Here is a 12375-nt window from a genome sequence, read left to right as displayed (position 1 = left end):
AAAAGGCAGGCCCTAAAGAAAGATCAGTGCGCCTACTGCAAAGAACAGGGGCACTGGAAAAATGAGTGCCCTAAGAGGGACCTGAGGAGAGGTACGACCCAGAGAGAGAATCTCCCCTGGAACTCGAGTTCTATATGCGGGGGAAGACAGTGACTAGGGGAGTCAAGACTTGGCACCCCTCCCCGAGTCCTGGGTTTATGTTGGATAATTGCAGTCATGAGGAACTGGAAAATTCTGCTGCCTATTAGCCTGTCAAATGTAGACTTTGTACCTCTCTATGGTGGAGATCAGACCCAGAAAGTTCTTGCTGTTTTGCACCTTAGGACTCACTCACAGCTGTGGCACTTTACCTTGCTGATCAGTGGTGGGCTATTGATGATATTGTGAAAACATCTGTCCCTTCTAGAGAGGGGCTTAAGCAGGTGAGAACTCTTGGGGAGAGAGTGGTTAAAGCAGGAAATGGGAGAGAAATGAGATCCCATTCCTGTGTCATAGCAGTACTGATTATGCTAAGATTTTGTGGAAGAAAGGAGAGGCCATTGGGTTTTATTCAGTTAAGCCTACAGAGCTGGGAGAATGACAGTCAAGGATGGACTTGGATCCCTAGCCTTAAGAGATGAATAAATACCCGTTGGCCTGGGCTGAAATGGCAGGGATGGGACTGGCCAAACAGACATCTGGTCGTTATCGAGCTAAAGGCCTAGGCAACTCCTGTGAGGGTGAGATAGTACCCCATGAGCCAGGAAGCTCGGTGGAGGATCACTCCCCACATTCGACATCTCATGGATGCCAGAATTCTCAAGCGGTGTCAATCCCCTTGGAACACCCCCTTACTGCCGGTGAAGAAGCCAGCGGGGACAGATTACCTGCGAGAAGTCAACAAACGGGTGAGTGACATACACCCCACTGTCTCTAACCCGTATACACTGTGTTGGACTTGAAAGATGCTTTTTTCAGCCTACCCCTGGTGGCCCAGAGCCAGGAGATATTTGCCTTTGAGTGGACTGAGGGGGAAGGCCAACCAGTAATCCCACAGAGGTTCAAGAGGCGCTGAGTGAGGACCTCTACGAATATTGGACTTGCCACCCAGAGGTCCTTCTGCTACACAATTAATAGCCCGGCAAGAGGTCACCTGTTTGGGGTATAAGATCAGGCAGGGGCAAAGGTGGCTAACCCAGACCATGAAGGCCCAAGACCCCCCGCCAGGTGAGAGAGTTTCTGGGAACTGTTGGATATTGCAGACTGTGGATCATGGGGTTTGCTGAGAAGGGCCGGCCCTTGTATGAGGGAAGTAAAGAGACCCCAAACTGGACTTGGGCTGAGCCAATGAAACAGGCTTTCCAGACACTCAGACAGGCCCTACTAGAAGCCCCAGTCCTTGCCCTGCCTAACCCAAATAAGCCATTCCAGCTGTTTGTAGCTCCATGATTACAGCGAGATACCAGCTGAGGCCCTGGCGGCAAGAAAAGACTTAACTGATGTACCCCTAGACAACAGTGAGCTAGTATGGTTCACCGATGGGAGCGGCTATGTAAAAGATGGGCAAAGGAAAGCGGGAGCCGCTGCGGTAGAAGAGTACAGTTGTGAATATGGCTCTGCGAAGTTTTATGCACTGTGTGGCTTTGGTGGGGTCTTAAGTTGTGGTCTGACACACACTGCTATTGTTCCTCTGGATTTAGTGAAATGTCGTATGCACGTGGACCCACAGAAGTACAAGGGCATTCTTAATGGATTTTCAGTTACACTCAAAGAGAATGGTTTCCATGGTTTGGCCAAAGGATGGGCCCTGACCCTCATTGGCTACTCCCTGCAGTGGCTCTGCAAGTTTGGCTTTTATGAAGTACATGCTTGGAGAGGAAAATGCCTATCTGTGGTGCACATCACTGTATTTGGCTGCCTCTGCCAGTGCTGAATTCTTTGCTGACATTGCTCTGGCTCCTATGGAAGCTGCTAAGGTTCGAATTCAAACCCAACCAGGTTATGCTAACACTCTGAGGGATGCAGCTCCCAAAATGTATAAGGAAGAAGGCTTAAAGGCTCTCTACAAGGGGGTTGCTCCTCTTTGGATGAGACAGATACCATACACCATGATGAAGTTTGCCTGCTTTGAACGTACTGTTGCTGATTCCATGGTGTCTGTGTTGCATAAAGAGAAGGGTAGCAATGCCTCTCAGGTCTTCAAGAGACTTGGATTTAGAGGTGTATGGAAGGGACTCTTTGCCCACATCTGTGAAGGTCTACTTCAGGCTCCCTCGCCCTCCTCCCCCTGAGATGCCAGAGTCTCTGAAGAAGAAGCTTGGGTACACTCAGTAGATAAATGAAAGCAAATATGGACTGAATCTGCGTGTTGATCAGTGTTTGAGGATAATCCAGGCTTGCAAAGTGTGCCAGTTGATGAGGACAGGGAAAAAGCAGCACACGGGAACAAGGTACTGAGGGGAAGAGCCAGGGCAACACTGGGAGATAGATTTCACTGAGGTAAGGCCAGGCAAGTATGGGTATCGCTATATGTTGGTTCTGGTAGATACCTTCTCAGGGTGGGTGGAAGCCTTCCCCGCTAAGGGAGAGACAGCAATAGTGGTTGCTAAAAAGATCTTAGAGGAGATAATGCTTAGGTACGGGCTGCTGGTGACTATGGGCTCTGATAATGGACCTGCATTTGTGAGCCAGATTGTACAAGGGCTGGCCCAAGCTCTGGGGACAAAATGGAAGTTACATTGTGAATATAATCCACAGAGCTCAGGACAGGTTGAGAGACTGAATCGGACCCTAAAAGAAACTTTGTCAAAGTTGGCAATAGAGACTGGTGGGGACTGGGTGACCCTCCTTCCCTTTGCACTCTTTCAGGCACGTAACACCCCTTATAAGCTGCCCTTCTGAGATTCTGTATGGAAGACCCCCTCCTGTGTGTCCTACATAACCATGTTTGGGAAATTGATTCGAGAGATACACGAGGATATTGGCCCAGGTGATTGGGTTTGGGTAACCTAGATGGAAAGGCCCTTATGTTGTTCTCCTTACCACTCCTACTGCTGTCAAGGTCGACGGGATTGGACCCTGGGTTCACTGCAATCACATGCGGCAAGCCACACTGGAAGAACAGGAAAAAACGCGCCTTTGAAACTGAAACTCGTCCGCTGGGAGGTCTCCTAATTCTCCTGCTGATTATTGCAGGGGCTGAAGCTGCGTAACCTCTTGTGATGGGCCCTGGGAATGGGACATAGGAAACAGGGATTTGGTAGCCCTGAGTGTGGTGCAATCCCCAGGACCAAGTACCTCAGATACGGGGGGAATTTAACCAAGCTTCACTATCTCTGCAAGGCCAAGGGCTTTCCTCCCTACGAGCCGAAAGGGAGAATGGGAAGCCCAGCAGAGATGGTTTGAGTCTTGGTTTCAAACACTCCCCCTGGCTGACTACCTTAATTTCCACCCTCCTGGGTCCACTTATAGTGTCAGTGGCCCAAGATGGAAAAGAGGAAGATTCCTCTACTTGAACAACAGACAGGGGGGAATGTGAGGCGAGCAGAAGTAACGCAGCTTAGATTAGGAGTAGGCCTTCCTACTTGGTAAGATTATCAGGCCACCTGGATACAACCAATTAGCCAATTAGGACCAATTAGCTTTCACTTAATACTGACCGCTGTTTGCCAATTTGGAAATTAGGACGGAGCAGAAACCCCCAGGAAAGTCCTGCGCGCGAAAGTATTGACCAATGAAAGTGCTTTGCAAACGTGTAACCAATCCGCTTCTCACCCTATAAATTTGTGTAACAGCTTGGGCTCGGGGCTCTCTGACTCACAGCACTGCATTGGTTGCGGGCGGAGAGTCCTGGCTCGAGTCAGTAATAAACTTCCCTTCCTGCGAGTTGCAGTGTCTTGGAAGCCTTCTCTCTTCCCACTCGGGGATTCGGACATCGGGCATAACAGCCACAGCTGGGAAAATGACCAACTGGGTTTGTGATTGGACCTGCTTCCACGAGACCCACTTTCCTGCTGCCAGTTGCTGTTTTGCTCAGCTCTCTGAGATTTACTGCTCACACTTAGTTGCACTGCCTCCAGCTATGCCTAAGGAGCATTGTTGCTTCATTTCTGCCCTCATTTCTGGAAGATGAAATGCTTCCTCAGGTTCACATGAATCTGCTATCATTCCCATTTCTGAAATTATTAAGCCATGGCTTTAAAAAGCAGATTTCTTTCCTGTGTTGAAATTAAATGCAGAGATAGTTCAACCATTTTTCACTCAGAGTAGATGTTGACAATCAGAATGTATGTCTTGGGAGGCAGAGTTTAGCCAAGGCTGAATGGTAATGGCATTCGATGATAGCTAAAAGCTGTGATTGTCTGACATGTGTACTCAGGGTTTGTTGAGAAAAATGCTTTTGTAAAAATCAGAGCCAAAATAAAAGACAAATTACAAACCATAAGAGGCAAACTTAGAACAACCACAATGTAAAAGAATCAGAATATAGACAAAATTCAAAGCACTACTGACTTTGTGAAAAGAAGTCTTGGTTTGTACTTAGACAAATATATTTTAATGCTCAAAAAAGAATGACAATAAAATGTGGTAAAAAAAAAAATGACTTGTCAGATATATACGGTGCTTCTTTTGGAAACAATTGGATAACAAGACTTTTATCAGTGGCATATGTCAATGCATTTATTATGGTAGAACTGGAGGAAAACTGATTTTTAAAACTTTATGAAAGCATGTTAAATATATCTATGTTTATAATACAGATAAGGAAACAATAGAGAATTCATTGCAGGTTTAATTCTTTTTCTCATCTTTAAAGGAATGAACTTGGAAAGGTGTTCATTCTCTAACTATTCTTTATATATTTAGAGAATTTAGCTAAAATTCTCTAAATACATAGCACTAACATAAGTTGGACAATTTTACAACCCACTTTTTGAAATATTTCAAATTGTTGTTTCCTTAATACAGTTACTTTGACCTTAATTATTTAGAAAATTATTTCAATCTCCAATTCACTTTGTGGAATCAATCTTTAGACATGGATCTACTACCCTCTGGGGCTTCCCAAATGGTTCAGTGGTAAAGAATCTGCCTTCCAATCCAGGAGCCACAGGGGACGTGGGTTCGCTCCCTGGCTTGGGAAGATCCCTGGAGGAGGAAATGGCAATCCACTCTAGCATTTTTGCCTGGAAAATTCCACAGACAGAGGAACCTAGCAGGCTACAGTCCATGGGGTCACAGAGTCAGACACGACTGAGTGTCTACTACTTTCTACATATTAATACTAATGATATTCCAACTATCCCATTTAAGCTGACCTTCCAGAGTATGGGCCTTTTGAGAATTAGTGATACTTTTTGTGATGCTAATAAAGTAAGCCTCTCTAGAGAAAAAAAAAAAGACAACATTTTAGGTGTGAGTAGTCACTGCTTATTGCAAATTCCCATGTGAGCCAAGGAGGAGTAAGGAGGGAGAGAGTGGGCTTTGATGCTAGATAGATTTGGGGTGGAATTCTAGCTTTACAGGATCGCTAATAAGCTTTTTTTTTTTTTTTTTTTTTTTTACTTCGAGGCTTGCAGGATCCGCCCTGACCAGGGATTGAACCCTGGCCACGGCAGTGAAAGTGCCAGTCCTAACCAATGGACCAACCAGGGAATTCTCTGAACAAACTTTAATCTTTAGGAGGTCTGGGTTTTTCACTAGTAGGAGAAGAATATCTACACTTACCTTATGGGGTTGCTGTGAGCACTGAGTACATAGTATAAGCCCAGTAAATACTAGTTTCTTTCCTCTCAGAGAAGGGAGAAATCCTAGAAGCTAAACCTTGATTTTAAAAGAGACAATTTTTAAAATTAACATTTTACAGGAATTTGATACTGCCAACAAGAGAGATCTAGCTTCAGATTTTAAAATACCCATTACTTGCACTTAAGTAGGGGAAAGAAGTAAATTGTAGGCAGCGTCTATGTTTGGGATTTTTTTAAAGTATGTACACATGTAGAGTTTTAAAGACGTAAGACATATACATCAGATAAATACATACATACAGTTTCTTAATTTTTTGAGAACTAGTAAGCTGACTGTGGCTCAGATCATGAACTCTTTATTGCCAAATTCAGACTTAAATTGAAGAAAGTAGGGAAAACCACTAGACCATTAGGTATGATCTAAATCAAATCCCTTATGATTATACAGTGGAAGTGAGAAATAGATTTAAGGGACTAGATCTGATAGACAGAGTGCCTGATGAATTATGGACGGAGGTTCGTGACATTGTACGGGAGACAGGAATCAAGACCATGCCCATGGAAAAGAAATGCAAAAAAGCAAAATGGCTGTCTGAGGAGGCCTTACAAATAGTTGTGAAAAGAAGAGAAGTGAAAAGCAAAGGAGAAAAAGAAAGATATTCCCATTTGAACGCAGAGTTCCAAAGAATAGCAAGGAGAGCTAAGAAAGCCTTCCTCAGCGATCAATGCAAAGAAATAGAGGGAAACAACAGAATGGGAAAGACTAGTGATCTCTTCAAGAAAATTAGAGATACCAAGGGAATATTTCATGCAAAGATGGGCTCAATAAAGGACAGAAATGGTATGGACCTAACAGAAGCAGAATCTATTGAGAAGAGGTGGCAAGAATACACAGAACTGTACAAAAAAGATCTTCATGACCCAGATAATCACGAAGGTGTGATCATTCACCTAGAGCCAGACATCCTGGAATGTGAAGTCAAGTGGGCCTTAGAAAGCATCACTAAGAACAAAGCTAGTGGATGTGATGGAATTCCAGTTGAGCTATTTCAAATCCTAAAAGATGATGCTGTGAAAGTGCTGCAGAGGCCAGCAAATTTGGAAAACTCAGCAGTGGCCACAGGACTGGAAAAGGTCAGTTTTCATTCCAGTCCCAAAGAAAGACAATGCCAAAGGATGCTCAAATTACTACACAATTGTACTCATCTCACATGCTAGTAAAGTAATGCTCAAAATTCTCCAAGCCAGGCTTCAGCAATATGTGAACCCTGAACTTCCAGATGTTCAAGCTGGTTTTAGAAAAGGCAGAGGAACCAGAGATCAAATTGCCAACATCTGCTGGATCATCAAAAAAGCAAGAAGGTTCCAGAAAAACATCTATTTCTGTTTTATTGACTTTCACTGTGTGGATCACAATAAACTGTGGAAAATTCTGAAGGAGATGGGAATACCAGACCACCTGACCTGCCTCTTGAAAATCCTGTCTGCAGGTCATGAAGCAACAGTTAGAACTGGACATGGAACAATAGACTGGTTCCAAAAAGGGAAAGGAGTACGTCAAGGCTGTATATTGTCACCCTGTTTATTTAACTTCTATGCAGAGTACATCATGAGAAATGCTGGGCTGGAAAAAGCACAATCTGGAATCAAGATTGCCGGGAGAAATATTAATAACCTCAGATATGCAGATGACACCACCCTTATGGCAGAAAGTGAAGAGGAACTAAAAAGCCTCTTGATGAAAGTGAAAGAGGAGAATGAAAAAGTTGGCTTAAAGCTCAACATTCAGAAAACTAAGATAATGGCATCCAGTCCCATCACTTCATGGGAAATAGATGGGGAAACAGTGGAAACAGTGTCGGACTTTATTTTGGGGGGGGCTCCAAAATCACTGCAGATGGTGATTGCAGCCATGAAATTAAAAGACGCTTACTCCTTGGAAGGAAAGTTATCACCAACCTAGATAGCATATTAAAAAGCAGAGACATTACTTTGCTGACAAAGGTCTGTCTAGTCAAGGCTATGGTTTTTCCAGTGGTCATGTATGGATGTGAGAGTTGGACCGTGAAGAAAGCTGGGTGCCAAAGAATCGATGCTTTTGAACTGTGGTGTTGGAGAAGACTCTTGAGAGTCCCTTGGACTGCAAGGAGATCCAACCAGTCCACCCTAAAGGAGATCAGTCCTGGGTGTTCACTGGAAGGACTGATGCTGAAGCTGAAACTCCTATACTTTGGCCACCTCATGCGAAGAGTTGACTCATTAGAAAAGACCCTGATGCTGGGAGGGATTGGGGGCAGGAGGAGAAGGGGATGACAAAGGATGAGATGACTTGATGGCATCACCGACTCGATGGACATGAGTTTGAGTAATCTCCGGGAGTTGGTGATGGACAGGGAGGTCTGGCGTGCTGCGATTCATGGGGTCGCAAGGAGTTGGACATGACTGAGCAACTGAACTGAACTGAACTGATGCCTTCACAAGTTTTAGAAGAGTGCAGGAAAGTGACCTTTAAAAGTATAGCTTTGTTGTATACATCTGTACAAAACAGACTTTTGGACTCTATGGGAGAAGGCGAGGGTGGGATGATCTGAGAGAACAGCATCGAAACATGTATATTATCAAGTGTGAAACAGATTGCTAGTCCAGGTTGGATGCATGAGACAAGTGCTCAGGGCTGGTGCACTGGGATGACCCAGAGGGATGGGAAGGGGAGGGAGGTGGGAAGGGGGTTCAGGATGGGGAACACATGTAAATCCATGGCTGATTCATGTCAATGTATGGCAAAAACCACTACAATATTGTAAAGCAATTAGCCTCCAACTAATAAAAATAAATGGAAAAAAAAAGTATAGCTTTGTGTTGTAAAACAGTGTTTTGGACTCCAATGCACCAAATAAGTGAAACTGGCAATCTTTATCTGCCAATCTTTGTCTAATGTAACTAAAATTCTTAGAATTCAAAATGTTGAGCTGCTTGGTAATTTCCTTTTAGTATAATCATCTCCATCTAGCTCAGTTTACATTTGACTGACCTTAAAAGACCTGAAGTTTCATTAAAAGGTAAAGTCATTATCAGAATACCCATTGTCAGTTTTGTTTGTGGTTTTGATAATATCTCTGTTTATTCCTTTCAGCTTAATCAAATATTATATGTTAAATCTGGGGGCTAAATGGTTGACCTAGTTTGGAAGACCTAAGGAAGCCATATAGTTTTAGCAAATTAAAACCTACATTAATTAATTAGTAACCCTATAAATAACCAGCTTTCACCCAGCTCACATGTAAAATACTAGCAGACAACTAAGTTTCTCACACAATTTCTACCAAGGTTGAATTGTGGGGTGTACTTCAAAAGTTAGGGATCTCTGCTGAAGACTTTTAGCAATCATAATTTTTAATTTTATCATCTACACATTTATATGGGCTTCCCTGGTGGCTCAGATGGTAAAGAATCTGACTGCAATGTGGAAGACCCAGGTTTGATCCCTGTGGAGGATGTGGCAACCCACTGCGGTATTTTCACCTGGAGAATCCCCATGGATAGAGGAGCTTGGTGGGCTACAGTCCAATGGGTTGCAAAGAGTCGGATACGACTGAGCAACTAAGCGCACACATTTATATAAAAAAATCTTGAAAGTATTTTTAATGCGCATCTCTAATCATTTCCATTGTTTGTAATTCATATTATTTGCTTTTAAGTAAGACCTTTCCTAAGTTCTCAAAAAATTAGAAAACTTCAGTGTGAAATTCCATAGTATGCTTTGCTGTATGGATCAACCAAGTTTCAGAGTATTTTCCACCAACCCAAAGTCACTCAGGAAGATAGTCATTGAAGCAAAAACACAATATTCTTATTTCAGTCTATCACAGAGCTCATTTCTTCCTCTTTAGTTTTTCTTACCAAAGCCGGAGGACTATTCTAGAGTTTTCCATTAAAAACAGACACTTTCTGAGGACAAGCTGGCCCCAAACAGAGCTCCTGCTGTTTTTTGTTCCTTTCATTGTTGAAATGTAGCTTATGATCTCTGCGTTTGGAGGGCAGGGGACTTCTGGCCAAACGTATCCACTGTTTACAGCCCTGATATGTAAATCTCCTATAAAACAACAACAAATGGAATCATGCTGTCTGACTAATGATGTGTGATAACTCCAAATTTGATTTAAGCCATTTATCATACAGTTTATTGCCATGGCAGGGTCTGATTAATAGTCACCATCTGCATTTTCTGGAAATACACTTACACCCTCAGTAGTCTGTTATGAAATTAAAACCTGCAAAGAGGGAAATACAGGATGAATATTGAAAAGGGCTCTGACTATAATAGTATGAAAATGATAAAATCATCAATGTGGGAGGTAAGGAGAAAGAAGTTTTATTTTCACATGCCTTTGAGAGGAAAGGATAGTGTAGGATCTGAAAGAGACATCCTTTTACCTCCACAGGAGTCAATGACAAAGCAACTGAAATTTCCTTTGTTTTTCTGAAGTAAAATTACATGCTTTTGGGGGGCAGGTGACTTCCCTCCAGGAACTAGCTACGGATGTATTGTGCATAGTAGGCATCCAAAACACATTTGTTAGATGGATGAAGGGATGAATGAAATGATTTAACAAAAACTTGCCCAGAATAGAATCACAAGGTTTCACTGCTCAGGCAACATCTTTGAGGCTGTAATAAACACTATTGCCACTTACAATATTTCTAGCTCTCTTTTCTTTCTGGGCACACGGGAAGGCCACAGTTGCTTGCTCCCCTGAATTTAGGCATGGCCATGAGGGCCATGAAACAAGAGTAGAAGTGACTTCTGTCCCTTCCAGGTGGTTGTATCTAAGAGCTGGTGTGTGATGCTTCATGCTGCTCTTACCCTGCAGCAGTGAAATCATGAGCTGATATGGAGAGGCTGCAAGAATTGAAGCAGCAGGTTGGAAGGCTAAGTCAACAGGAGGACAACTGCTCTGGAGAACTGCCTGGATCCACAGCAGACTTTGTTGGAGCAAGAAGTAAACCCTTGTTTTTGTAAGCCAATGCATAGCAGCTGGGATATTCCAAAGATGATCAAGATGGCCCATAATATCTCCCATCCAACATGCTCTTCCAAAATCACTGCAGATGGTGACTGTGGCCATGAAATTAAAAGAAGCTTGCTCCTTGGAAGAAAACCTATAACAAACCTAGACAGCATATTAAAAAGCAAAGACATTACTTTGCCAACAGAAGTCCGTAGAGTCAAAACTAAGGTTTTTCCAGTAGTTGCATATGGATGTGAGAGTTGGACCATAAAGAAGGTTGAGCGCTGAAGAATTGATGCTTTTGAATTGTGTTGGAGAAGGTTCTTGAGAGTCTCTTGGACTGCAAGGAGATCATACCAGTCAATCCTAAAGGAAATCAGTCCTGAGTATTCACTGGAAGGACTGATGCTGATGCTGAAGCTTCAATACTCTCTGGCCACCTGATGAGAAGAGCTGACTCATTAGAAAAGACCCTGATGCTGGGAAAGATTGAAGGCAGGAGGAGAAGGGAACAACAGAGGATAAGATGGTTGAATGGCATCACCGACTCAATGGACATGAGTCTGAGCAAGCTCCAGGAGATGGGGAAAGACAGGGAAGCCTGGCATGCTGCAGTCCATGGGGTTACAAGGAGTTGGACATGACTTAGTCACTGAACAACAACAAAGGTCTGTTCCATAGCTTCTTAATTAAACTTCATGGGCTGATTTTCATGATTCATAACATGTTGGGAGCTATGTGTCCCAGAGAAAATATAAAATGTACACTGGTAGTTTGTAGAGAAGACAAAATAAATATTCCAACAAAGCAGCAAACCAATACAGAGCAAGGAACCAACTACACATAGATGACATTGATACACCTGACGCCTTCACATCATTCACGTCTCACTCAGAGCAACAGGATGGGCAGAATGGAGAGAGGATGTAGGGCCATGTACACATTCACAAAGTTTCACACAGTTTAACAGAGGCAAGCTAGGGAATTGGAAAGGCCATGGGGCTTGCCATTCACCAGCCCTGGAATTAAATTGCAGCTCCTCTGTAACTTGCTGTTTGAACTTCAGCAGATAACTTTTCCATGTCTCAATTTCTGTATTTTTTTATGGGGATAATAATTTCCATCATGCAGGGTTATTTTGAGGACAGAAAATCATGTATATAAATAAAATGCCTGGTATATTGTGATCATTTAGTAAAGGGTAGTTATCATTGTCATATTTTAGTAAGAAAGATAACTAGTAGCAATCTCTCCAACAAAAGGTGTTTTGTAAACCCTTGGATTACAAAATCCAGCAGTTGGTTTGCGTCTTGGTGGTTTGCTGAGAGAGCTGCCATTTGGATTTAGGCCAAGGTGTAGACTGTCCTCTTGTTCTACCCTTTCATTGTGTTGCCAAGGCAAATTCATCTGGGACCTCCTCTCTCAAAAAGCTATTGTAGTGACCAGTCTCAAGTCTGCCTGGTTCAGGTCTGTGGGTCAGAAATATAGGTCTCCATGTGTGAGGACTTATTCCACACAAAAGCCATATGCAAAAGTAGCCAGTAAGCCATGATCCCTTCTGTGTTTTCAGCAATAACACTAAAATGATTGTTATTATATAACAAAAAGAGGGAGGAAGTGGTTTGCAACCCAATTATTCA

At 43.0% G+C, this 12375-nt stretch overlaps 1 protein-coding gene and 1 pseudogene across 2 annotated transcripts in view; one reads left to right on the top strand and one right to left on the bottom strand.

Moving 5' to 3' along the window:
• The window catches only part of PRLR (prolactin receptor), a 144292-nt gene that overhangs the window by 95293 nt on the left and 36624 nt on the right, over positions 1–12375 (bottom strand). The window lies entirely within an intron of this gene.
• On the top strand, positions 617–2364 carry LOC122683650 (annotated as a pseudogene).

The sequence above is a fragment of the Cervus elaphus genome, chromosome 25 (assembly GCF_910594005.1).
Source record: "Cervus elaphus chromosome 25, mCerEla1.1, whole genome shotgun sequence".
NCBI classification, from domain to species: Eukaryota; Metazoa; Chordata; class Mammalia; order Artiodactyla; family Cervidae; genus Cervus; species Cervus elaphus.
The sequence above is the reverse complement of the archived record's forward strand: the minus strand, read 5'-3'. Positions and strand labels throughout refer to the sequence as shown.